Source organism: Pelmatolapia mariae, linkage group LG5 (genome assembly GCF_036321145.2).
Source record: "Pelmatolapia mariae isolate MD_Pm_ZW linkage group LG5, Pm_UMD_F_2, whole genome shotgun sequence".
In the NCBI taxonomy this organism is placed as follows: Eukaryota; Metazoa; Chordata; class Actinopteri; order Cichliformes; family Cichlidae; genus Pelmatolapia; species Pelmatolapia mariae.
Window position 1 is genome coordinate 30797684 of NC_086231.1, and position 18412 is coordinate 30816095.

At 40.7% G+C, this 18412-nt stretch overlaps 1 protein-coding gene across 1 annotated transcript in view; it reads right to left on the reverse strand.

Annotated features, from left to right (window-relative positions):
* The window catches only part of frmd4ba (FERM domain containing 4Ba), a 42269-nt gene extending 29414 nt beyond the window's left edge, over positions 1 to 12855 (reverse strand). Inside the window, exon 1 of the mRNA XM_063474756.1 lies at positions 12638 to 12855. The gene's annotated coding sequence lies outside the window, so the exon portion shown is untranslated. The remainder of the gene's footprint in view (positions 1 to 12637) is intronic.
* Between the last annotated feature and the right edge of the window lie 5557 nt (positions 12856 to 18412).

The following is an 18412-nucleotide window of genomic DNA, read 5'->3' on the forward strand; positions in this document are numbered from 1 at the left end:
TCAGTCTCTAACTCTTAGAGGGGATGTGTGGCTAATTAGCACATAATTGCTCCATTATGTTCCCAAGTTACTTGCATTTTGGGCTCTGTGGTGTCGGCCAATCGTGACAAATGGCGCATCTTCTGCTTTTTGTGTCTGCAAACTCATGAGCACAAACCAAAATTGTAAAGATGGGTGCCATTAATCTAAATGAGCTTGAAGCTTAAAAACAACATAAAAAGACAACAAAACCAGCTTTGATCTCTGCATGCCTAAAATAGGTTTCTTTGTCTCCTGGTGATCATAGTGACACACTCATTCTAACTTCTGAAATCTCACACAAAACAAGCTTGTAAGTACAAATTTGTCCACTCATTTCAAGGTAAAGCGATTACTCGACAGCTAAATAAAATGCTTTCACAGAGAGAATTTATCACCTGTATTCCCTCTTATCGACCACTGTCACAGCAGCCGTAAATACCATGAGGTCACAACACGGTCCGTCACCCCCTCTGATGTCACTTTTATGTCACTCCATTTCTCTGGATTAGTCATGTGCTTTCACAAGGCTGTGCTCACTTAAAGGCTCATTCTTTTCCAGCTGCTGTTGTACTTCACCTCAGACAGAATACGATCATTGTTGCGGACACTGCAATGCACCTTTATTGCCAGCAGATGGGGTAACAGGGTGTCAGACAACCCTTGGGGGCAAATGGAGGCAATCCTTTTGTGGTAAATTATTCTGTCTGGAGGGTTTTCCTCATGCTTTTTTTTTTTTTTTTGCCAATGTCACGCCATTTCTCCTCACATAAAGCTCTTATTTCACTTGTGACATGTGGATTGAAAATGTAATAAGAGTACAGACAGGCAAGCTGTTACAATTTAGCTGTATTCTATCCCTGAAGCTTCGTGTTAATAGGCTTGAATCTGTAGAGAATACAAGGCAGGGCATGACAGGGGAAGCCACGCTGCCAAGATCATCACGGTTTCTTGTCCCGGGGCTCTTTTCAACATGGGATGGCAATTACCGTGTACAGTAAGTGGTAGATTAATAGTCTAAACGGGGTAGGCCTCCCGGTGAACAGAACAGAGCCGAAGCAGGGCAGGGAAACAGCTGTCACCCACACACGCCTGCAGCTGACGAGCTTTGCCACATACAGAGACTGCAGCTGACACACTGAATGGAAGACATTTTGGACAGTATGCTTGACACACACACACAAACGCACGCAGGTCGGCACTCTCACTTACAGTACCGTCTCCTCACAGGACCCTACCCACACACACTTATCACGCTTCCCAACTGTCAGTTGTAGTTAGAAATTTAGCAGGTGGACACAGTTGTCTGAGATCATGACACCCGATCAGAGCATGATCTGTAATCATACATCACAGATGAACAAATGTGGAACATAAAACATTAAAAAGGCCATCTTTGGTCATGCATAGTCTATGTCCTACTTTTTAAAGGGCTTTAATAGTGCAAGCATGGCTTGCAGTGCAAGCAGTGTGTTCTCACTGTTGTTAACCTCCCCCTGACGCATGGCTTGAAATCAATAAATCAGGAAGAACTAATCCTTTAAAGACAAAAGCTTTCAGATTTGACAACCAAGGCAGCATAAGTGAGAGATTACTATTATGCATCTTGACTGAAATTGTCACCGCATCTGTTTAAGAAACCACAAGACATCTTAATTACAGCCAATTAACACTGTGTGATAGAGCTCCATTTGGCAATCACTGGTGAGACAGAAAAGCTTTGCGTGTGTGTGTGTGTCTGTGTGTTTGGGCAGTGTCGAGGGTGGAAAAAGAAAGGAAGACAGGGGAAAAAGGCAAGGGCCCGGGGCTTCAGGCTGCCACCATGCACCTATCGGCTTTTAGGCTGTGACTGGGGATTTGGGGCCAGCTCCTCTTGCTGTACAGGATGGCCCTTAGGGGCACGCTGGAGGCCACAGGCCACAACAAACCATGTGTGTGAATAACCCAGATGCTATGAAGAGGAAGAGGTCAGGAGCTGGGGGAAGGGAGCAGGGGGCCTAGAGGCCACGATATGAGTCAACAGCCCCAACACTGACTGCCACGACAAAATGTTGCCTCAAGGGACCGCGGGTGCACAGATTTGCCCAGGCATTTCTTGGAAGAAGCATAAAGAGCCAGTGTCAGAAGTTTTCAATATCATATCCAAGTGACGAAAAACATGAATGGCCACTGTGCACATCACCACAGGCGTCCCAGTGAAACAAAGAGGGACGGAGCAGAGGGCGGGGGGGAGGGGAGGAGACACTATCAGTCTGTAATGAGCCTTGAGGCCATGCACGGGGTGAAGTTATTGAGAGGGTATTATGATCTAAATCTGAAATACTAAGAACTGTTTTGCAAATACAAAAAACTGAAATATGATGCTTTGGAACCCTATGAAATCATAAGTCATAGGTAAATTTAAAGAGAAATACAGCTGTTAGTCAGCTGTCAATCAGTTACTTTTGGACAATTTAAAAAGATGGCTCTGGGAAAAATTATGACACAATTCATACAAATTTCATACACTTTACAGACAATTATTTGCAAATATTTAAAACAGCTCACCAGCTGGCTGAAAAATGCATTTCGATCTTTGCTCCGCAGTCATTTATATCTGAGACCCAGCACACTGACTAAGCTAGATACAGCATAACAGGGAGAGCTAGGTTGCAAGGAGAAGGTGGGTTGCCAAGCAGCTTGCAGAGGTACAGCAGCTGTCGGTGCCCTATATAAGAAATTTCCCAGAGGAATTTAGAATTATGTCAGCTGGTACTGTGGCTGAGCCTGACTGCATTAATGCTACTCTTAGTATCTGTGGTTACATTATTGGTGGATGTTCAATTTGATTCCTAATGTTGCTTCTTAATCTGATTTACATCCCGGGTAAGTGATCTGATACTCTGATGTATTGGCAGGGTTTCATCTGATAACAGAAATCGTGCCCTTAACACACGTAAAGTTATCGACACTAGAAATTCCTTTGTCTTCCCGTTCCCGTCTGTTAAATCAAAACATTTCCGTTCTGAAGTGTCTAAATCCATTTTGTGGCCACGGTTCGCGATTAGTAGAGACCTGGCAGATGATATCTGCATCTGTACATGTGAGTCCCTCTGGCTTATCATTCCCAATCCAATTTAGTGACTAGATAATCAGATCAGTGATATGGCCTTATCTGGCCATATAACACATGTCTGAGAAACCACAACAGATGTGCAGCTGTGAAGTGCACATGTCTACCCCCCCTGTCCTGCGCAGGCACACTGCAGAACCTGTGAGACTCACGGAGACATCACTTTAAAGTAAAGACTTATGGGAATACTGTACTGTCAGTATTAAGCCACCAATACGGTAGAATACCTCTATTTTTATCCTGTCGTATGAATACAAGCGCTCTCAGCGGGCCGAGAGCTCCCAAAGGTGCTGGCATTGTCAGAGCAATTTCATCAGGTGCCTTGATTTGAAGTGGAGTTGAGTTCATTGCGAGTCAAATGGGGATTTATATGTGCATGGAGTTTGTAGTGCAAAGAGCCTAAATATAAAAAACAGGGCATCTGTTCCTGCTTTACTGCTGCAAGTATGTCTAATTCAATACTTTTACTGTTTATATGGTTACAAATTCTGAAACAGCTGCTACACAGCAGATGGAAAACATGTCTCATTGCTTTTCAATATTTTATTGACTTGAAAACACACCACATGAGAGCAAATTAAAATTTTAACTGTAAATATTCTTAGGAGTTGCCATGAAGACAGAAAAAGTGCTCAAAGCACAGACAAAGAACCCAGTTCTTGTGGTAAAGGAACACACAAGCATCCAAAAATTGAGGTTAGGAAGAGAGATGAGGAGGTAGCTGAAAAATATAGTCCACTAGGCTGCATTGCAAAGCACAAAGCTGAACCAATCCACATTTGCATTTTGAAACTGGTTTAAATGATTCTGTGGTTAAAAAAAGAGGTCATAAAACAAATAAAACAATACGCCTCTGTGTTAAATTTGACAATTTCTTAGGTTCATTGTTTTGCTCCTTTTGTGTATTTGCAGCTTCCAAAAACCAACTTTTCCAAAAAAAACTCAGAGACCCACAGAACAGAATGACAGACTGACCAAGATGCCAACAACAGCAAAAAACATCAGACGAAGTGAGTGAAGCAGGCGGAGACCTAAACTGAGCTAAAACCAGAGACCATTAAGTATGACATGTAACCGTTTTTGTGGCCAGCGAGCAAGAAGCAAGAAGAAAACAACACGAAGGGCATCAAAACAGAAACATTAACAGCATCTGATTCTTTCTGAACTCTAATTTTGTGGCTTGACTGAAAATGATAAAGACAACATGCAAAAGTTGTCAGCAAAGTGCAAATTATTGGTGCCCAGTCACCTTTTGAATTGAAATAACTTGTGAGTTGTAATAATAATATTAATAAAAGTAATAAAGGCAGAAAATGTTGCAAATGTTTGAATTTTTTTTTTATGACATGAAATCAGGGTTGTTACCTGAATAAATAGCACAATACTTTTCAATACCAAAATTCTGAAAACACAGTGGTATATTATTAATATTGCTTTTTTGTTTGTTTTTTATTGCAGCGTATCTACCAAGGAAGCAATTCTTCTGGAACTGAAGGAAGCTGCATACGGCCAGAGGTTAAACAGGCGTGGAATGACATTCTGGCACCTTCAGTTAATGAGCAATTAAATGTGATGGGCAGGTTAATTCATACTGTCAAATGAGTTAATTTCTCATGCCTTTCCATCTGATGCCATGGTGATATTTACTCGGAAAATAAGGACATAGCCTGCTTACATCTTCAAAACCTCCCTTTTCCCTCATCGTCACTGTGATGCATTCAAGGGGCAGATGTAAAGTTGCGGTAACAGTACTTTAGCAATATGCTAGTAGAACAGAAGAGCAGCAAATGTAAATGGAGCAACGTTTTTCTACGTGGTAGAACGTTAAAGTGTGACTGAGAGAGAAGCACAGGACAAGAGAGGAAGATGCGAGATTTCCAAAGGTGAGGACTGGAAGTGAAATTTTATAAACTAGAAATTTAAATCTTCTGTTTATATCTTGTTGAATTCAGTTGGCTGTATAAAAAGCAAAATCTATTATTATACAATTTATTTCTAACTAATTATTTTCCTTCTACACCCAATTTTAGATTTCTTCCACCTGCCAAATCCCACTTTAACCTCTGCATATGCCTACAAGTGTTCTAGTATTTCCTTGTACAACTGAAGAAGAAGAAGAAGAAGAAGAAGAAGAATGGTGCTCGCTAGCACAGGAAAAACAACATGTGGAAGATGCAACTAAAGTAGCTGCACTGACAGCTCTGCCCCAACAAGTTGATAAGAAAGAGTCAGGTGTGATCTGGAGCCAGAAGTTGACAACTGATTCACAAATGACAATATCCAAATCATTGTTTAAGGCAGGAAACACTTTATTCTAAGGAAATGCCTAAAAGACGGGAATCTAGATCTTTTTAACAAATTCAAGTTTCAGTCCAGTATTCAACAAAATCCAAAGTATTATCCTGCTTATGTTATCTGGAAATACACTGTACCATATTGACAGCTAGCGTTGCCCTTAGCTGCTACGTTCCATACGCCAAAATGTTTGTAACGTTGACTGTAGAAAAGATCTTTTCTACAGTCAATGGTTTGTAATGACTAACATTAAATGCGTAAGCTAGCTTAATGACGCTAATATTGCTAATGCTACAGTACAGTACAGTACCCCGTCTACTTTTTTTTTTTCACAATTATTAAGTACATGGGATAAATTTTGGTTTGATATCGAGACTCATGCAGTTTTACTGGTACTACCACAAACTACCAAATGTCTGGTATTTCTGGCATGTCTAAAATGTAATGTGATTAATTTTGATGATATTCAGAAGTCCATTGTGGAAAACCATTTAAATGTAACCACACAAATTTTAAACCACTGATCATCTTCGCCACTATGACAACCACCGCCTGCCCCTGAGGACACCGAGTGTCATCTTTCTTCCCGGTGTGCTCGACACCTGTTATAACTGTGCCCTGCACACAACCCCCATATCACCTTTCCATCCAAGTCCAGTGTAAAGTGTCATCAAATGCTGTCCTGACATCATTTATTTCTAGTCCAGGTCTGATTCTGCGGGTAACATTGCTGAGGGAAGACCTCAACTTGTTGCTTAGCACGCTTTTATGAAGTGCTTAGTAAGCATGATACAATAGTATAAAGTAGGTTAAAGGGTACTCTCACGTTGTACAAACCCAGTACACAAGCCTCTTAGGAACACAATGCAACCTTGAAAAAAAACCCTCTAGATCAAAGTCGTATTTTTCTATTGAATTACAGGTTTTCCCCCTATGACGCAGTTTCCTTGTCATTGTGTCACACTCCTAAATCTTTCCTGCATGTTAGAGCTAAAATGCAGACGCTCATCCATGTCTGAGAGCTCAGTCTGATCTGTCTGAGTGAACCAGCAGGATGCTCGTTTTCGGTCCACAGGGCAGGTGATAATTACTTCCCGCAGATCCCTCTAACCCACCCCCCACCCCCTTTGCCCCCAACTCCTCCAGTTCCTCCCCTCATCCCAAGCTGCCATGGTGAAGGTGACCGCAGCTGGATGATTTCTGTCTTTCTAAACTGCGGGGGACGCGAACTGTGAGCAGCTAGTGTGTGTATGTGTAGTAGCTGGAGCGGGGGCGTTGCTTTCCACTATTAACCCAGTACAAGAGGAAGCTCAGGTAACCCCTCTATTAATGATGAATGCTACGCTCTAGTGAGCGAGCACCTGCGATATCCAGCCATCAATATATATACTCTGTACGGCCACAGATGCACATAAAATTTATTTATAGAGATATGATTTGAAAAAAAATCAAGCCAATTCAGCAGGAAATTACTTTGTGAGGAGTTATGAGGGCATCGCATATTCACAGAAGTCTCCAGTGTGTGTCTTTAACATGCCTCTAACCCTTCTGGCACTAAATGTGTGAAACACTCACATGGGGTTTTAAGAGCTGAGGAGTATTGATCATTGTGGGTATGAAGCTGTGGGGTATGTCTGCTTGGGAAGCACGGTTGTTTTTTTTCTTTCCAGCTCCACCACCATGTACCTCTCCATTTGTGCCTGAGAGGATAATAATAGCAACTCAGGCCCTTTCCGTCCATCCCTCCGCCTTTACCTTACACACATTTGCCGGGCAGGGACTCTCATTCTGAGCATTACCATTCAGGCTTTTAAGCACCCGCCTTTACATCACCACCTCGCAGCTCTCCTAATGTGTAATCTGGGTGTAGTGTGTATTCAGGAGTGAAATATGGAGAAATGGGGAATGATTACAGGAGAGGGATTGTTGAATAGATAGAGAGAGGTGTACAAGCGGCATCATTTCAGGGAGAGTCACTCCCCTCCATCTCTCCCCCCCAAAAAAAACCTCCCGGGCAAGCCGACAGCAGCAGCACAGATAGAAAGAAAGGTGGTGGAGGGCTTTGCTTTGTTGTTATTTTCATTTTCTCAGCCTCACAGCAATTATATTCTAGTCGGAAAAACACGCGATGATGAGGAGGAGGAGGAGGAAGAACAGAAACGGGGGTGTTCACTTCTGGAGCGGAACTGTGCACCGAGCTGTTGGGTTCAAGGTTCCCTTAAATGCCCGAGGATGTGGCTGAAACTGGGAGGAGGAAGGCGCTCCTCTGCTCAGGTCTGCTAGAAGATCCACATCTCAACTGCACACCTGAGCAGCAGTACACAGTATTATGATTCGAGAAGTCTTATGAATACAGACAGTTGGGAAAACCAGGAAATGTAAGTGGTTGGAGAGACATTGTTTAAAAATGGTTATTTGCCTATCCTGATACCCACGTGACACTCAAATGCCTGTGTCTGTCTATACCAGGGGTGTCAAACATAAGGCCTGGGGGCCCAAATTGGCCCGACAAAAACTCTAATCCATGAAGGAGTCAACGATTTCCTGTTGATAAAGACTGTTCATTCCCATTACCATTCATACTCCACCAAAGTAATTAAATAAAAGATAAATGAACAAAAATGTTATATTTTATTAAAAAGTCCTGATAGTTCATTGCACAGACTTTCCTACAGTCTGTGCAATGAACTATTGTGACTTTTTTCTGCAATTTTACTCATTTAACATGTAGTTAAGATCAGAGTGGCTGTATGTGGTTGACATCCCTGGTCTATACACTCAAAATAAATTAATAATAATAATAAATATCTGACTTTAACTAATTTCATTACACAAGTACAATCAGGTCAAATGAAATGTACTTAATTGGTACACATTCAAACTTTCTTTCATTATTAATTATTTGAATAAATAAATCTTTGATTTTTATATATTTCAGTTGCGTTTTGCATTTTAGAATTAGGATGAAGAATCATTACTTTGAGTGTATGTGTTTGTATCTGGCTCAAATTAACAACAATGCTTTTTTCTTTAAAAATAATCAGATGATGTCAAAAAACTGGTATCCACTGCTTCATAATTTCCCACATTTGTGATAAAATTAGTGAGTCTGCTCTAGCTTACGCATCTCCCTGGAAGCTTTATTAAGGGAACCAGTTATTCCCGAACACATTTATGTGGGTTTTACTGTTCATCCTCTGGAATAAATGGGAACATTACTGACCCGCTTGCTGTTGGAATCATAGTAAAAAATAATACTACCACGACAGGGTTTTGCAGCAATAGAAACAAGTATTACTGAAACTGCTTCTTCTGTTATCTGTACACCCTCAGTTATTCTCCGAATTACACAAGGTTGGCAAATGTTATCGCTGGCTGGATTATGGTCACAGGCAATGACTTTCTTTGGATAAACAAAGCATGTACCAAAGAAACGTTAGAGGGAAGAGGATGAGGCTGACGGTGGATGAATAAAGCACTGGACTGTGACACCAAACAGTGGAGTGGACAACCTTAGATCCCGAGCAGTATCCTTTCATGACCCTTAAAGGGGTGCAGAAATATGACCATAAATGAATTAATAACACTTTTGGTGATACAAGTAGACAAATTGCAAGATGGGATTTTTGGCTTGTATTCACTGACACTTTAGTGATACTGCAACATTTCAGATGCCTAATTAACAGCACCTTGTCACCCTATCTCTTCAGATACTGATACTTTGTTGGGACCCCTTGTTGTCATTTGTTAACTCACTGGGCTCCCGTACAGCCTGCAGGGTTATGCTCCAGATAAACATCTTGTCAAATGAGGAAGTAGAAAAACTGACAAGACAGCAGTGTCACCCAGAAAGCAGGAGTTTGAATGTAATGCATCACAGCTAGTTTTTGGACTTAACTGGGAGTTTGAACTGGGAGTGGAGTGTATATACATTAGCTGTGTGTAAAAAAAACCAAAACATTATATAGCAATATCTAATAAAGATAAAAAAAATTTAAAAAAAGGTGGGCTGTGGTATACTGTGCAAAAGTCTTCTGAAGTGGACCAGCTTTCTTATCAAGACGGTCGCCAACTGCCTGTTTCGCCCAATTTGAACACACTTATGTTGGTATAGCCATGCACAGTTGAAACTGTGATTTATTTTACCACAAATGTTACCCTTTTATTCTGTGCCTGTCCCTGGTTCAGTAGCCACTGATACGCGTGGGTAACCCGTGAATATAACCTTGTGTCCATCCTTTAAATAATTCATAAGGAGGTGGTCTTGAATGATGCATTTTGGGGGGGAATTTGTCCACAAACTGGGAAGGGCCTGCCCTTAAACAGATTGGAGCTTGTTTTAATGCAGTCTCTTTTATCTAAATGATATGGAAACAGACTCCCAGAGGAATACCAAACCCAGCTCAGATCCACTCTCCAAGGTTGATGCAAGTGTTTTCTGCTTTATTCTGAAGGGAAACACACAAACAGAGTCTGAGCACACCGCATTAAAGGACCGCATCCCTCAGCAACCACGCGAAAACTATCACTGTACACATGTGGCATTTTTGGTACTGCAAATTTTGAAACTGGCAATGAAAGTGGGAAATTTCCCAGTGTCTGTGTTTTGAATGCGAAACTGTGGTCCAGACTCTTTGTTTTACTCAGGATGTCCTTTCTGAAAGGAAAAGAGATGTCTGCACACCGCCTGGCTGTTTCACTACCAATGAGGAACAGATTCCTGTTGACACAACTTTTCGGTGATTATGTTATGGAAAGAACTAGAGTCATTTACTGCAAACACTGGAGGACTGACACATTAGTGATAAAACATTTAGGACTAAATATTTTCACTAAACATCCGCATGACCTCTTCATTCAGATGTCCTGGGGTCTGGTGATCTGAATAGATTTCCACTGTGAATATAGATTACTGATGACCCACAAACACAGAACTGAAAAACACTCCAGCGACTGACCTTTTAATTAGGCCTCAAGCACTCCGAGAGGTCTAATCAACAAACATTTGTTGCTTTAGTTATGAGAAATCTTTTTGACCCAACACTTGAATACTGTCAGATAATCAAAGGGCAACATCTATTTTATGTTTGGAATTTCTGCAAAGCTAACTCTCGTTTTACAAATGAAGAATTCAGTTTCACTCATTTCCCGTTAATGCAGTCATTTAGACTCCAGAAGTCCCTCATGCAGTAGCAATTAAAGGAAATGAGGAGACGCACAAAAACAATGCATTTTAAAGCCACGAGTTCAAGCTTCCTTAAATTTAAAAGAAATATCTGAACACAAGTCACACAAGAGACTCTTCTGTGATTTGTTGCTTTTAACAGAGGGAGAAAACAAAGTTAGCATAAACACATTTAGAGATTCTGCTAGAGTTTCTGTAGACTGATGCTACCTACCACAAATTGGTAGCTTCTTTATGAGTAGCTACAAATTGTAAATGGCCGGCAGCATCTAAACATTTCAGTAAAACTATCTAAGCTATCTAAGCATTGGATTTACACACATTTAGTTACAATGAGTGAAGAATGCATTCTGTACCTCTGAAGTGTTAAAAAATGTCATGACAATACAGTACTAATGCACTAATGCAGATTTTTGCTGGTGCTTAAATGATACTAAAGTTAAGATTAAGATGACACCTGCTCTGTTAAATATGTCGCTTTTACATACTTTAAGTTAGTTTTATGATATTTTGTCTGAATCTCGTGCCCTTGAAATACCTGATGTCCGCTTTTAAAAGTTTTCACAAGCTTGCTAAAGGAGCAAGCAAATTTTATACTTCTGTATAAAGAATAAGAATTGCTGTTTACATTGTCATGTCACATGGCACTCTTTGATAGTAAGTTTGATCTCCCAGTGTGGAAGACATCATCTCTCAGACCAGTCTGGCAGGATCTCTGCTTGCTGAAAGTGCTGGGTTGCATGAACCTGCATGGTGACTGTATCACATATTCTAACTGACAAATGTTATCATTCCAACCTATGCATGATTAGATGCGTGGGAAAGAAAAAAATGCTGATGAGCAACTTTTAACACAAAGCAGGTTCTGTGAGGAGAGGTGAGAACACTTCAGCAGCTTAGGTCACACTGCACAGGTGGACTTGACGCGGTGTTTATTACTGTTTACCCTTTCAAAGCCGGCCCTGTGGTTAAGGCTGTTAATGGACTCTGATGGGCAAATGACTCCTATGTGCCGAGGCAAGCGTTGGAATATTCTGCGACGGTTAATAGCTTTATTGAATCAGAAGCGCTGACCCCATTAAAAGCAGCTGAACATCCTAGACTAAAAGTCAACACAAAGCAGCGCTGCCTTTGCAGTTTGCCTCTGTATGTGAGTCAAAAGAGAAAGACAGGCAGCACATGTTGCACTCATGAGGCACAATTTCAATATAGTCACCTATACAAAGCAGCCCCGTGCCTTTGTTCTGTATCACTCACACACTTCCTGTCACTGGGTTTCCTCATGCCAGAGCTGTATCATCACAATGAATTCCACTTTAAGAGAAGAGAAACTCTTGCCTTGACTTCTTTTCTTATCTAGAGAGGCTCAGTTTAAAGTATTTTTGTTTTTTCACCATCCACACACTTACACAATACACTCATATGAGACCCATACAGGATATCACGTGCTTGGATAACCATTGTTTGTTTTGGCCAGGAAACAGGATATTCACACACAGGAGAGTGACCGGCTGACCACAGAGTACTTTAAGACTTTTAAATTTAAAAAAAAATGTTCACGAGTTCAGTTTTATGCTGACCTGACGGCGCACCACAATTGTTAATGACTGGGACACACTAATCATTGACAACGTCATAAACACACCGGCAAGTCACTCATGTTGACATGTCAACAGTTCAGCACCCAGCTGACATTGGGTCAGTAGTAGTCACGGAAACGCAGGCGGGTTGTACAGTCATAGGATCCAGTCATAGTCACAGTCATAAGATTTGTATTTTTAAACTTTTGCCACACAATATAGTTTTTCAAAGAGTTGATGAAGTGTTTAATTTACAAGCCTGGAGTATGGTGAAGAGCAAACATCTTGTCAGGTGTCACATAAGCACATACCGACAATCCAAGACAAACAAAACAAACGGTGTGGCTGCCAGAAAGCTTGTTACAGGTCCCCTCACACTGTGTTTACATTAGATTATTCCAGAAAAAAACGGTGCAAATGTCCCCGTGCAAAAGAAACCATTCTTACCGTATTTCTTTTGTTGTGATGTGATCGCTCCTACTTATTGTCTGTCCGCAGAGCGTCTGAGCGCACACCGGTCAGTTTGAAAGGACAAAAAACGCGCTCCTTATTAAAAGCGGGTGCTTCTTCACAATGAGACTTCTTGCTAAAATGAAGAGCCGCTTCAGAGGAAGTCGTGCTGAAAAGTCCAGGAGGAGAAGAGGCTGCTGCCTGCTCGGCATAGTAACCTTCTGTGCCACACTCCACACACACGGCGAGTCCCATCCATTCACACTCCCCGCCTCCTGCCGGCTTCCTCCTCCTCTTCGCTACCTTCCACTGATGCCCTGATGGGGCAGATGAATTTCCCACTGCTGCTGTTGGGAGCCAATAGAGAGGCGGTCTCTGCTGCCCAAATCCGCTATTGCTCAGCGGAAGAGACAATTAAAAACAAAACACTGTATCAGAGTAAGCCCAAGATTAACCACTTTCAGTAATGGCGATTTAAAAAGCGATTCAGCAATTTATGTTCGTAAGACCGCTGTAATTTTAAATGTATTCCCGATTGCACCAGATTTAGTCAATTTTAGTCCATTAGGCATAGTTAATCCCTTCGCACTGGCGGTTGTACCTCCCCAATATATTTATGTTGTTGTTAACTGCACAATAGACACACAAATAGCAAGCAGCTTTTATGGCGATCATATGAGAGTTTTACCAGAAGTCAGAGAATTATTTTGTCGAAGTGGAATAAAGTGTTATACATTTCCCACAGCTCAGTTTTTAAACGACGGAAAAATGAATGTGAGTTTTAGAAAAGGATTAGGGATGCAAAATGGCACACGACCAGCTAAATGCCTTCTCCAATCCAGTCCAACCGATCCAAACAGGTTGCTGTACAAAACATCACATGACAAATCAATAAAACAATGACAACAACAACAATACTTTGGCGGTGAGAGCTGAAAAAGCTCCATAGCACCAGGTTTTCAGTAGATTTTGGGGACGGCCAGGTGCAACAACTTCTGATATAACCAACCATTCATTTTTATTTTGCTCATATTTGCTCATGTCAAATGGAGCACCTGCAGTGCCAAATTCAAAGGGAAACCCTATCAAAACCCCAGTTTCCCACAGCTCCTCTCCTTGGAGCCTTTTAGCATGTTTTTACTCACTGTTTTGCTTTTCTGACAGGCTGCTTTAATGCTTTGGTTCACTCTCATTCATCACATCATGTTTATCCATCTGACATCACAACATATTTACATACATTTACAATACATGAAATTTCCCCTTGTGGGACTAATAAAGGTATATCAATCAATCAATCATATTTGAAATACTGTGCAGGGAGTTGAGGTTAGATTGCAGGCCTGTAAGAACACCAGTGTATTACAGACTTTCCAGTGATCACAGGAAAGGAAAGGAGTGCCACACTGTTGTGCCTACATGGGGTTGGCTTAACAATAGGAAAGCTGAGTAATCCACAGAAACTCCAGGAGAAAGGAAATGGGAGGGATGAAACTGTCCATTTTATTATGAACCAGCTGAAGTACGTGTTGGTGTTGCTATAAGGTGACGTTCCCTTGGCTACCTCAGCCTTGTATATGCACGGAGGAGAGAACAAAAAAAGGTCCTCATGTTTAAACGAAGGCGTGCTGTGCTACTGGAGCTAAATGCCCACCAAACCTAAATGAGTAACCCCAGGGACATCCCCAACCCCCCTCCTATTTGTGAGGATTTCTGCGAGCCTGTGATTAGGCTCGCCCCAGTGCCATGTGTGCACCAAACCCCCCCAAACCTCCTCACATGCACTCCAAATCTCTGCTTGGCCTTGGCTCCCATTGAGATTAGCCCGCTATTGTTCTGATGACACTTCAAATAAGCTGTACTCTCATTATGGTAATACAACAGCACCATTGTGTTACCCAGTTATTTAAAAAAGAAAAACAGTAACAAAAAAAATGTCCTATATGGAGCACAGAGGGAAAGCACATACATGCAAAAAGAAAATGGAATAACCAAGATAAGAAAACCCTTATTTGCATTACATGAACTCATTTTTACTTCACAGAAAACTGAAGATCTGAAAACTGAAAATGTATCTGTTTAAGCCAAATAAATGCGAAGCAGCTGATTTGAAGCTGAAGTTAAACAACTGACAAGACGGGGAAAACTCTCTAAAGAGGGCCTTAGTTTGTGCGCAGGGAGGAAGCCATGAATTTTAAACACAAAGGGATTATGTTGTGCTCGTGGAACAGATGTTAGCACGTAGACAAGTCTACCCTCCTGAGAGTGGCCTCTGACTGACATACTGTCACACAGTTATTGGCCCATTGTCGGTGTGCATCCTGTCCTCTGGGTCTTCTGTTGCATTTTGCCCCCACCCCCTCCAGTAAAGCTTAACTCACCCAACACCAACCTTGACCTTGATGGGCTGCTAATGTCATCTTCCTTTATGTTCTGACAGACATTAACTCCGGCCAACTTCCAAGATCCTCTCCAAGCAAATTCCACATGCTCATGAATAGGTTGATATGAACAAAGACTGGATGACAATAAGTAAAGTCAACAATAAACGAGCACTGACCCCTCGTTCCCCTCTTTTAAACCTTCAAGCAGGTCAGCTGTTGTCCCGTGGTCCTGTGCCACCAGTTATCATTCTTCCTCACAGCTTGGCCTTTTCAGTGTGTCTTTAGTATTTTCCAGGTCAGGGTGAATTAATTAAGTGAGTTTTCACTAAATGAAACCCAACCCCCACATATTCTGTAAAAATGAAGGGCTTTTTAGTTTGTTGTTGTGGGAAAAAACAGTTCATAGAACACAGACATTGTGTATACACAGTGAAGTTTAAATGTAAAGAACAATCAAAACCAGCCAAGAAAAAGCAAAAAGAAAAACAAACCTTTTTGCATTTTTAAATATTATGGCTGTTTTTATTATATTCCTCAAACCATATTGATGATTTGCCAACATCTGCCACGTTCCTTTCTGCTAGCTGTTCAACGTTCATGGCAACTATGCAGTTTATAGGCTGTGTAATTATTTCTTTAGGGAAGGGGAGATGAGTCTTTAGGGTAAAATTAGGCCTCCAGCAATCTTCATGCACAACACACAGGTAGATAATTTGAGTTGCTCCCTTATTTCCCGAGGCGTCACCACAGCTGACAGATCTCCTGTTTGATGTGGTACAGATTTCCTGTCCTTGCTGTCACACCGCTTCCATTTATCCAATCTTGGCACCAGTACTATGAGTATACTAGCTTGTGAGTCCATCACAGTACCAACACCGTGTTTGACTGTTGATATGATGTTCTTTTTATGGAATACTGCTTTTATAATAGACATAACAGGGCTCAAACCTTCAAAGAGGGTCAGCTTCTGCCTTCTCAGTCCACAGAATATTTTCCCAAAAGTCTAGCGGATCATCAAGATGTTTTTTTTTTTTTCCCCCGGCAAATATGAGACAAGTTTGTATTTTTTTGGTTCGTTTTAGTTCTTTTGTGAACTCTTGGATGAATTGTCGGTGCACTCTTGGAGTAATTTTGTTATGTAACATTAACAGTTGTTTACTAAATTAAACAAAGAAAGGTAATTACTTTTTCACACAGGGTCAAATAGCTTTGGACAGCGTTTTACCCTTAACAAATGAAGTAATCCCTTAGACACTGAATATTCGCTTACTCAAGTTATCTTTGTTTAATATTATAATTTCTTTGGTGATCTGAAACATGTAAGTGTGACAAATGTGCAAAAAAACCAAAACCCTGAGATATGAGGATGCCACTTTATGTAGAGATGTCCTAATGTATTTCTACCCCTTTCTTAATATCTTCTAGTTTATGTTTTTCAGGCTATCTATGTATTTGTATCAAGAAAGTCATGTTTTATATCTTGTATAGTTGCTGAGAAGGAACCCGAGTCTGTTTCTCGAGTTATATTTGGGGTAATTATGATATCATAATTCGGTACCTCGGTATGAGTGGACCTTCACTGTCCACTTTTAAATCACGTCTTAAAACCCACTTTTATTCTTTGCCTTTTAACCTCAGTGAGACTTAGTTTCTCTTTTAATCGAATTAGTTATTTAATTAATTATTTTACTTTTCTTTTATTTGGTTTTTATTTATATCTCATGTAATTTTATTTTATAGTTCCAATGTACAGCACTTTGTGTCAGCTGTGGTTGTTTTAAAGTGCTTTATAAATAAAGGTGATGATGATGATGATCATGTAGTAAAAACTAAAGGTAAGCCAGTATGGGATGGGTAATTTCCCTTTTTTTTGTCTTCTTGCCACAAAATCTCATGTGATCACACTGGCAGAGAATCGAAACCTTTTGCAGGTTTTTGAGATTATTAGGACGCAGCTGGAGAGATACTGACTCAACAGGAAGCCAAGTAAAGACAGAGCACTCACACTGACAGGACAAAATCACATGCTGTGTGTTATAATGTTGTTCAGCCCTATGTACAAATGTGTTCTTTTTCTAATTGTTTTCTAATCTAATGTGCAACACTAGATTTTTTAAAATAAATTTCAACTTCAATCCAACAGCTGCAGTGAGAGAAGCAGCATTCACACGCTGTTGCAGTGCCACTATGTGGACTAGATGTGTAATGCAATCTTTAAATGTAGACAGGAGCTTATCAACACAAAACACAAATCAGTTCCTATCACACACTTTCACTTCCAAAAACGTTGGCATGGTGCGCAAAATCTCACTTGAAACAGAATGCAATGATCTGCAAATTTTATAAACTCATATTTTATATTTTTAAAGAAACAGCTGGAGGAAAACTTTACTGTTAATTAGGTTAAGTGGAAACAGATCAGTAACATCACTGGATATAAAAAAAGCATCTTAGAGAGGCAGAGGTTCTCAGAAGTAAAGATGGGCAAAGATTCACCAATCTGCAAAGAAAAAACTGCAAATACAAACTGTGGAGCAATTTCAGAATAATGTTCCTCAATGTAAAACTTAAACAAAATCAAAATGCCTCATCAGCAGCAGTACATAATATTCCAACAACTCTCCCTGTTTATCTTGAGAAATCTCTTTGTGCAATACCAAAAATCAACATTGGATGTCTGGGATCTTCGAGTTCTCAGGTGGCACTTTATGAAAAACAGGCATGATCCAGTCATGCAAATCACTGCATGGGCTCGGGAACACTTCCAAAAATCGCTATCTGTGAACGCGGTTCCCTGTGCCATCAACAAACGCCGGTAAAAGTTCCATTATGCAAAGAAGCTTGTTATCAACATTCACTTAGCCTGCGTTTCTGAAGGTATGGGGGTGCATGTTGATGTAATTAAATGACTAAACACACAATTCTGTTTATTTTCTCACTTTTCCCTCTGTTTGCTGCTACTCTCTTTTGAAACAATTAATCAACTAATTGAAAACAGAGTCTTTTTTAGCCCAAATCCTAAGAGGTCATAGTATTCAGATACAATATTAAGAAAAAGCAACCTGGACACTAAACAACATTCCAGGTCAAAAGGAGTGAAGTTGTTCGGCTTCTTTTTTGGCTTTGTCGCCCTCTAGTGAAAGTTGACCTGAAACTGTTTGTTTTGCAGGACCTACTCACTGACACAGAGCTGCTTTATTCTAGTACTTCTGTACCAGTTGAGTAACCTCACACAGCCTTTAACATTATCTCCTGACTACAAGATAATGTGCACTGCAGTCAGCTATGTGACGTACCAACAGCGGTCTTGCACAACAACCATTCACACAGTAAAAAGAAAACATGTCAGTGGGTAATGCAAGAAAAATGAAAATGAAAAACTGCTATT